General features: G+C 35.5%; 1 long non-coding RNA gene across 1 annotated transcript; it reads right to left on the bottom strand.

Annotated features, from left to right (window-relative positions):
* Window positions 1-4,560: 4,560 nt before the first annotated feature.
* On the bottom strand, window positions 4,561-5,879 carry LOC144437128 (uncharacterized). The gene is made up of 3 exons (XR_013480993.1): window positions 5,794-5,879; window positions 5,140-5,377; window positions 4,561-4,727 (listed from the first exon to the last, which is right to left on the bottom strand). It is a non-coding gene; the product is annotated as an uncharacterized LOC144437128 (long non-coding RNA).
* Between the last annotated feature and the right edge of the window lie 3,514 nt (window positions 5,880-9,393).

Below are 9,393 nucleotides of genomic sequence, written 5' to 3'. Positions count from 1 at the left end.
TGTCTGTCTGTCTGTCTGTCTGTCTGTCTGTCTGTCTGTGTAAGCTTCACAGGGACTGTACGGCCGTAATGGCGTGGGTACTGGGGTTTAAACATAAACATGTAAATAAGATGCACGAGACTCTGAGATGAAATCTATATGACAGTATAATTGTACATTTCAATTGTTCATTTCACTTGTCAAAATAAATAACATAAATCATAATTGTATAAATAGACATATAAGTAAGTTAATTACAATGAAAATGAACTGGATCGTATGTTCAAAATCTGTAAATAATATTACAAAAATATACAGCAATTGATTCAAAGTTGAAGTTGACATGAATTTAAGGGTACATGATATTCATTTGTGGTACAATTAATCGTCTAGAAGAATGACTTGAAATTCCAAGACTACTTAAATCAGGATTGGCAACAACTTAACATGTAACAAGTTTTACAATTACACTTACTGTATACAACAATAAAACAGTCAACTTCAAAAATATTATTGAGTAAGTTACGGAAAAAATATTATTTTTATTTGGATTATTCAGAAAATATTTTTAACCCCCAGCAGCCATTTTACTGACTTGTGAAACCCACATGAGGATATATTGCTCATCATTAAAAAAAAAAAATATATTTTGAATTTCAAATAAATATAATCCTTGAATAATTTCTGGGTTGGCAAAAAAAAATCCTGTATATCAACAATAATCTGAAATAAATGAAAACTTGTTTGATTCAAATGATATTAACATGGAATAAAAATGTGGATTCCATCGAAAAACTACACATATTTAAGAGTTAAAGTTAGTTTGTACCTCCGAAAAATACAAAAAACTACAACCAGAAGAAGAGTAATACTTTTGGTCTGAACGGCTTGCCATACGGGCCCGTTGAACACCTTTTGTTATTTCTGGCCTTAGTTGTAATAGGCTTGATGAAGTCACGGGTAAATGACCGGACCACACAGTATAGTAATCGCCAATGCCTTAACGATAAAGGTTAATCATAAAATATTTTTTTGTATGAGTTGTGTCAGCTTTATATCATGTTAATAAGTATATACATCTTAGGAATTATGAAAATAAATACATTCTCTTCCCGATAAACAAATTTCTAATTTGAAATATAATAGAATCAGGCATAACGTTCAAAAATTCATATTATACTAGGACGTGGTTCAGCAATTATTACATGTATGATTGAGATAATTACGCTAGAAAACTATTAGCTCGTTGTGAATAGATATTGGTAACTGTCTCAGTAAGAAGTCTAAAATTTCTATACTCGTTGGGATTTATCTTAATCAAATTCTACCTACTTGTTGTGATTCAGTTTCAATGGTAAAATGTTTGTAAAATTGAAAAAAAAAGAAAAGCAAAAATGAAACAGTTAATACACTGTAATGTTTACTTATGAATGGCTTGTAACTGTTAACCCGTATTATTTGTATCTTCATTATTGATGGATGAATTCGAAGGTGGTTTGTTACCGCCGGTTACTTTCTCTGGATACACTTTTGAACCTCGCCTTCCTGAATTCGTTGAACCACTTGTTGCGTTTTGCGATGATTTCTTACATTTGGTGAAGTACAGCACGACTCCAATTATCACGACTGCGACAGTAACAAAAGCAACGACTCCTACCACGACACCAATGATAACAGGGGTGTTGTTACCTGCTGTGGGGGATGACAGAGAAAAGCAGACACAGACACAGACAGGTAGACATACATACAGGGAGAGAGACAAACGGAGAGATAGTTAAGCGCAGAGATAGAGATATGCAAAGAGACATAGAAAAAAGCGAGCAAGACAGAGAAATAGAGAGACAGATAGACAGATGTAGACAGAAACAGAGACATGCAGACAACAAGGAGATAGGGAGACAAAATAACAGGTATAGAACGAGATAGAGTTAGAACATACAAAATAAATACATGTACTCAGATTATTACTTCGGACATGCCAATACAAATTCATTTGAATAATACAATTTAACAAAAACTACCTTGTGAATCCTAACTTGCGCGCGGTAACAAATGTTAAACGTGGATGGAGGGTGTATGATACAACATACATACATTAAACAAACATGAAACTATCTTGTATAAATACGGTGTCACATCAATGATATATGTTACTCATAAATCTAAGCTCAGACCACTATCTCTAAAATGGTCCGAGATTTAAGTGAAGCTGACATGTCACAAGTAAATAGAATCGGGCTACGTCAGTTACTTTGGAAATGCTTTAAAAAATAATATTTAAGAGAAACGGTTAGCTTCTACTAGCATTGATTGATATATGCACTTATAACCACTGAGGTAAGGGTAAGCATACGTACTATACTAGAAACATGGAAGTATCACCGACGGAGGTGACTTTCATGCTACAATTTTCAAATCAAACTATTTTCGGAGTGGGTTAGATCACTTGTCTGTGGTTAGATAATGACTCAGAGATGTTAAGGATACATAATTATGCTAGTTATCTATCCGGATTAGTGGGTAAATTATGCTAGCTTGTTACAACAATTATGAAATGACTTACCGACAGGACAGTTTTGTTCATCAGAGTTGTCACCACAGTGGTTGATGTCGTCACAGAGTAAAGTGTTGGATATGCATCGATTATTTGTGCATTGGAAATCACTGCTGCCATTATTACAGCCTATACAGAGTGGAATTAACAGCAACAATCAATCTGTTGTTCTTTAAGACAGTTTGTTTACGCATCAGCACGTCTTTCTCGTTCTTAAATTTTCGATTTTTTTATATGCTTTGTCATGTGATTACGATCTATGGATAAACATGTGTTGGAGAAAGTTGATTGTAGCACAGACCATGGATGTATTAGTCTCACTAATACATCCATGCACAGACCCTACACGAAAGCACTGACCACTCACACCATTATTGTGGTCTGTGGTCTGAGACGAAAGGGACGTGTCTCTGCCGCCATTTCATTTCAAACACAATGTCAGTAATAATGCCTTTACCACCTTGCTTGAAATTGGATTATCAAACCTGATAGAATCTCTGGCTACAATTAAAATCTCGCTGGGTCACGCAAAACGTGAAGGGTCAGTGATTGAAGGCACATCTTGAAAGTAGAAGCCAGGACATAATTTCAGATTTTTATACATTGACGTTTACAAATGCTGGTTTTGTGTTCCTACAAGTCGCAAAGTATTCCGAAGCATATTTCAAACTTGAGCTCAATACAACTTATTATGTTGCCACTTATGAGGTCGACTGCCAATGAACGACTGCCAGTGGTCGTTCTGTACACTTCTTTTAAACGTGCACTAGCTTGTAATTGGAGTATTATTTTTCGATCAGAAAAACCAACAGTATATTCACTGAAAATTGCTAAAATGCCAATAATTAGACATTGTACATGTTAATTAGAGGTCTATTGTGTCGATATGCAGTAGATGCTAAATTATGAATCAATGGGAGCGCTGACGTATAGATGTGGATCTAAAAATCAATTTGATTGAATGTAAGTATGTGTACTACAGTAACTATACAAACACGTTTACTCACAGTTGATGCAATACTATTTAGGATGTACGACATGAGGAGTATATCATTGTATTTAACAAAACAGTTGAAAAAACCCCGTCCCACTTTCTGCAAGTGCAGCTTTAATTCTCCTTTACATGTATGGTTTTATCAATTCTTTGTAAAATAAGTGGTTAGCAGAAGCGCCACCAACGACGATTCTTGTAGTCTATTTACGAATAATGCTTTTCATTGGTATTATATCACATTTCCATTCAATTAAAAATTCAGTTTCTATTTGCATTTCATCCACAGTTTCAAAATGACCAAAAATATACTGTATGACCTTTGGTTATTGTTATTGGTGGAAAATGATACCAAATTAACATACACACTTACTTGATAACGTTTGATAATACAAAGCAAATATAGCACGAAATCCTCTATAACTTCCCGAATGCTCGTTCGTTGTAAATGATATTTTAAATCGACCCGTGGTTGTATCATAACTGTAAAGATCCTCACTTTTACAAACAGTTCCCGTAACATTTCCAACGGCATTGGTTACAATTACCCTATCAGACTCGATGCAATCTATACAAAACACAACAAGAACATAAAACAATGAATTCAAACCCATTTGTGAAGTGATGTAAAAAAAACCAACTCGTAGATCATGAAGATTATTCAAACAAAACCGATAAGTTTAATCGTCAAAATATTAATCAAATTAAGAATTTGGAATGAGAGAGAGAGAGAGAGAGAGAGAGAGAGAGAGAGAGAGAGAGAGAGAGAGAGAGAGAGAGAGAGAGAGAGAGAGAGAGAGAGAGAGAGAGAGAGAGAGAGAGAGAGAGAGAGAGAGAGAGAGAGAGAGGGGGGGGGAGATGGGAGGAGAGAGAGTATTTAGTCAGATATGGGAATTTTAGACAGCATGTTTGAGACGCCTGATTAGCTGTGCAGTCATTGTTGGTGAAGCACCGATTCCTGGGTACACATTACTAGTAATATTTCGATAAGACTGCCTTAACTGACGACGTAATGAAAGGTCAACTGACCATCCGTATCTGTGGTATCCAGATTGATATCCACAAACTGTAGATATATACTGTCATATGATCCACTACTACGAATATAGAAGTTACACTCTGAGTTGGTTGGGTAATCTGCAGGATACGAATCGTGGGAATATAAAGTACCACCTACGGCATTGGTAGTATAGTCACTGCATACTGGAAAGTTAAGGGCGACAATAAACAGGATTATTTCACCATGAAAACGTTCTCCAGACATAAACATTTTGTTCAACTGACGTAAAATTCTTTGGGATAGGGTATGTGTTATTATTTGGCGGTCAAATTAGCCCAGTAAATGGCTATCGCTGAAAAGAGTCGTTCGCCAGAGCAGGGACTTCAGAAAGTTTGTGAAGCCAGTATGTTGAGCTTGATAGCCAAATCGTTGAGCTTGATAGCCAAATCGCTCAACTAAGATCATACAGTAGTAAAGTGGGTGTATTGGTATTTACGCTCTCGACCTTCTAGTGCTGTCTTTATCAGAAAGCGGTGATACATCCAAGTAAAATTATCAATAGTAAGTCAAGCAGGGGTAATTAGAAAGTAGAACGAAAGGTGATGAGGATCCCACCTGAGAAAATATTGTCATCTGTGTTTCCCGAACTCGCAGTCCAAAGCACGGCGAAACCTTGCTGATCTGTGGCAGAGTTCGAGTAAAAGTGGATATATACGTTTGGTCCTGAGGACTGGATAGTAGCAGGTAGCGATGTGCCATGGAATTTACCCAGTGACGTGTCTTCAGCTGTACTCCCATCGAACAGCTCCACGTAGTCGCAACAATCTTCAGTATCAAATATAAGAAACTCGAGCTGAAAACAAATATTGGTGGAGATGAAAAATTACTCTTATCATAAGATGGAAGAATTAAGAATTATTATCGGAAATTATTAACAGGTTGAAAGGGATAAGAACGTTCGCTACGTCAGCAGCCGTATGCAATATTTCAGAGGGAATATGTATGTATGTATGTATGTATGTATGTATGTATGTATGTATGTATGTGTGTGTGTGTGTGTGTGTGTGTGTGTTTGTATGTATGTATGTATGTATGTATGTATGTATGTATGTATGTATGTATGTATGTATGTATGTATGACTTCATACTCAAAAATTGGAAGGAGTAAACTGAATTAAATAATAAGAAAACAGGAAAAAGCCATAGAAATAATGTTATCTTACATGTACCGGTAAACTGTGGTTGCGATATATTACAATATGACTTTACCTGGACTGTACTTCCCTGTGACGCTACAATGGAATAAATACAGTCTTGGTTATTACCATACGAATTCGGATAGTTTGGAGATGTGATCAAACCAGAGTCGGTGGTGGCAGCGCCCCCACAGGTATCAATGTAACTAGTACCTCCAAAGCTGGTAAAAGTAGCATAAAAGCCAAGAGATGTGGTAGCGTAGTCCGATTCAAATCTAAGGAGCATAGAGGGCCCGCTCGAAAATATCACTGGCGGCAAAGTGGAACCTGCGTAGCTTGCGATGAGTGTATCAGATGTACCAGTATCGCCATCATACAGGTAGATGTAGTCGGAGAAAGACTCGGTGTCAAATATCTTGAACTCCAACTACAAACCAATGAAAATAACTGAAGGATTATTTCCTAACAATAACTAACGAGACTGGGAAATGACTTGTAATTTTGGGTACAACAAAGTCAAGAAGTTTACGCATTTTTGTTCTGTTGTTAACTTTGTGAAGAAATCTACTCTTATTATGGTACTTTCTAAAGTATCCTCGAATATTGACGAAAACTATAATAGAAGCCAGTTGAGTATCGAAACAAATCGTTATCGCCTGACTTGACGAAAATCTTACTACATTTGTAACATTGTATTATAATATCATTGCCAAATCTTACTTTGTGGCTAGACAAAAATCTAAATGAAACATTATTACATATTATTGTCTGGCATGACAAGAAATTGATAAGTATTATTGCTACTATTTAATCAATTGTTATGGCTGGAAAAAAGTATACAACGTTACAATGTATTTGATTTTTGTCACAATCTGCTACAATAATGGCAGCTCATGCAAAGAAATGTGTTGGTGAAATATATAAAAACCACGGTGTTAGTAAGAATGTTGTCGAGCAGGGCGACAACATGTAGCAATGTTAGTAAGATTTCTGCCCAGTCAAACGACCATTTGTTTCTTCTCAAGTGATTTCCATTGTACCAGTAAACATTATATATAAATGATTCCATCATGTAATTTATTCAAAATGATGTCATTAAACATTACTACTTAATATATGAATGCCACGTTATAAATTTTGCCTGAAATATTCATACATTAAAATTTGCATCAATAGTCTGAGTTTGTGAGATTTAACGTGTCGTGCACAACAACACTGTCAGTCAAGTGAATGTTGACTGATTGGCCTGCAGAACAAGTCGTTGGTATCTTTCAGACCATATAATTTATTGGTTAGATTAAACGGGTTTTAATAGGAAAATATTCTTCGAAAACTGTGAATATTTGGATAGTAAATACTCAGTGCCAATTATGACAAAAATTCAACCAGTGGTTAGTTTGTTTGCGTGTTAAAGTGGTCATATGGATGAGGATTGGGTATTTATGTTGGATTTTTAATTTACAAAACAGTTTTATCATGGCTTCGTACATATAAAATCAATGTGAAACAAAATAGACTAAGTCTGTGTTTGTAGCTCAATTCAGTGCAAAAAGCTCAATAGCGTGTAAAAAGTTTGTTATTGTACGTACAATAACAAAGAGTTTACATATTTATCAATCTCCTGCAATATATTGAGTTACAACCAAGTATTTGGGATATGTTGTTTCACATTGATATTTCAAATAGGAAGCCATGATAACATTGTCTTATAAATTAAAAATCCAAAATAAATACCCAATCCCCATCCATATGGCCACTTTAACACTACCCACATGCGTTCGCAGAGAAAATAAAGTGTATGACACTTAAAGTGGCCATATGAATAACACATTGATAGTATTTTGGATTTTTGTTATTCGCAAAAAAAGTTTACAATATTTTCCTACCAAAAAAAAAAACTATAGTAATGTTGGCTTACGAATAAAAAATCCAATATAACTATCAATATGTTATTCATATGGCCACTTTAAATTTTGCAGAGCTATAAAAATCTAGTTAAGGCTCACTTCGAATAAGGATCAACAATTAGGTATGAAAAAATAGTTGTCTGGCAGATTTATAATAGAAAAGAAAATGTTCCTGAACAAAAGAATGGTCCTTTGTAATCCGAATGTCGGATTGAAACTTTGACCATTAAGGAGATTATTTAACTGCCCGACAGATTTATTTGGGATAAATGATATTTTCTCACCATTATGAAAGTATCTGCAGTAACGGTTATTATGTAATCACACGTTTCCTCTATGTTATAAAAGCTTGGGAAGTTTGGGGATGTGATTTCTCCTGCAGCATCTGTAAATGTTCCTCCGCATCCATCGGCAGCTCTCCTCTCTGAAAAAAGGAACAACAATAATTATACTGTCATAATAACGTTAGTTTTCGTAAAGCGCTTTCCAACACTGCTGCAGCAGTCAAAACGCTTTACAATTATTACCCCTGACAAGGACCTATAGCGGCACAACGGTCTTTTACACTTCCTCAACTACCTCCCAATGCAATAAATTGCAGCCTTTATAAGCGCATAGAAGCATTCACATTGCAACCTATATCTTACCAGGTCCCCAATTATAAAGCTTTCAATTGGTTGCCTAAGGCACAATTGTGGTTCAAATATTGCCAAAAGTACTTTAGACATTCAGAAACAAACAGCAGCGACGGAAAACGAACCTGCAATCTGCAAATTCCAAGCAGGCCACTCTGACCATTTGATCACCATGACATCACAACAAAAGCATAAAACAATTTATAACGTTTTAAACGTGACAAAAAAGGGACATGAAAGTTTCTGTAAAAGCATGCTAACATATCCTTTTGTGTATTGAATACATTAAAAGTTGAAATCCACCAGAGCTGAAGACAGCTGGTTAATTATATAACAATAAACATATAACAAGTTAAAAAAGAAATTTAAACAAACAAACAAACAAACAAACAAACAAACAAACAAACAAACAAATACAAACAAAACAAAAGGAAAACAAAACAAAACAAATAAAGTAACAGACAAACCTACAAACAGTAAAATAAACGTTTACCTTTGTTTCCACTTTTAGGAACGCCTAACTTATCCTGAACATGTTCTGTGTTGATACTAGAATGCAGACTTTTGCCATCCAAGGGTTGAACCAGACACGTGGCACCGAGAATCAGTAAAACCTCGATCACATTCATTTCAATGAATCTTTTCAGTGATTGACTAGATGTCCCCGAGTTCTACAAATATATATACAATATGCATAATATTCAATTAAAATGGCACAAGTTTGAAAGTTTTTAAAATATGCCTATACATTTAATCTCGGCTGGAGTAGTGTAGTTTGTTTTGCTGTCTATAGTCTTCTGGATTTGTTATCACAGTTCATGGCATATCAAGGTTTATTCGACACTGGTACTACAATTTATAATTACAAAGCCCCTTCCACAACGAAAGCCTTGACCGTACTTGTGTTATATCGCTACCACGGACCTATATCGGCACAACGATCCAATAATAGCTGCCTCAACTAAACAGAAAGCATGCAGCCTCTGTACACTCATATGATTGAACCATTCACCTAGCAAACTCTGTCATACCAGGTCCCATAACAGCTGGGTTGACATGTCATTTCCTTTGGTTAAAAAGTCCGGTTAATGGTTTTACCGCTACGCCATGACAAACCTGTGTAACTGAACG

This window comes from Glandiceps talaboti, chromosome 7, assembly GCF_964340395.1.
Source record: "Glandiceps talaboti chromosome 7, keGlaTala1.1, whole genome shotgun sequence".
Lineage (NCBI taxonomy): Eukaryota > Metazoa > Hemichordata > Enteropneusta > Spengelidae > Glandiceps > Glandiceps talaboti.
Note: the sequence above shows the minus strand (reverse complement) of the source record. Positions and strands in the feature narration are given on the sequence as shown.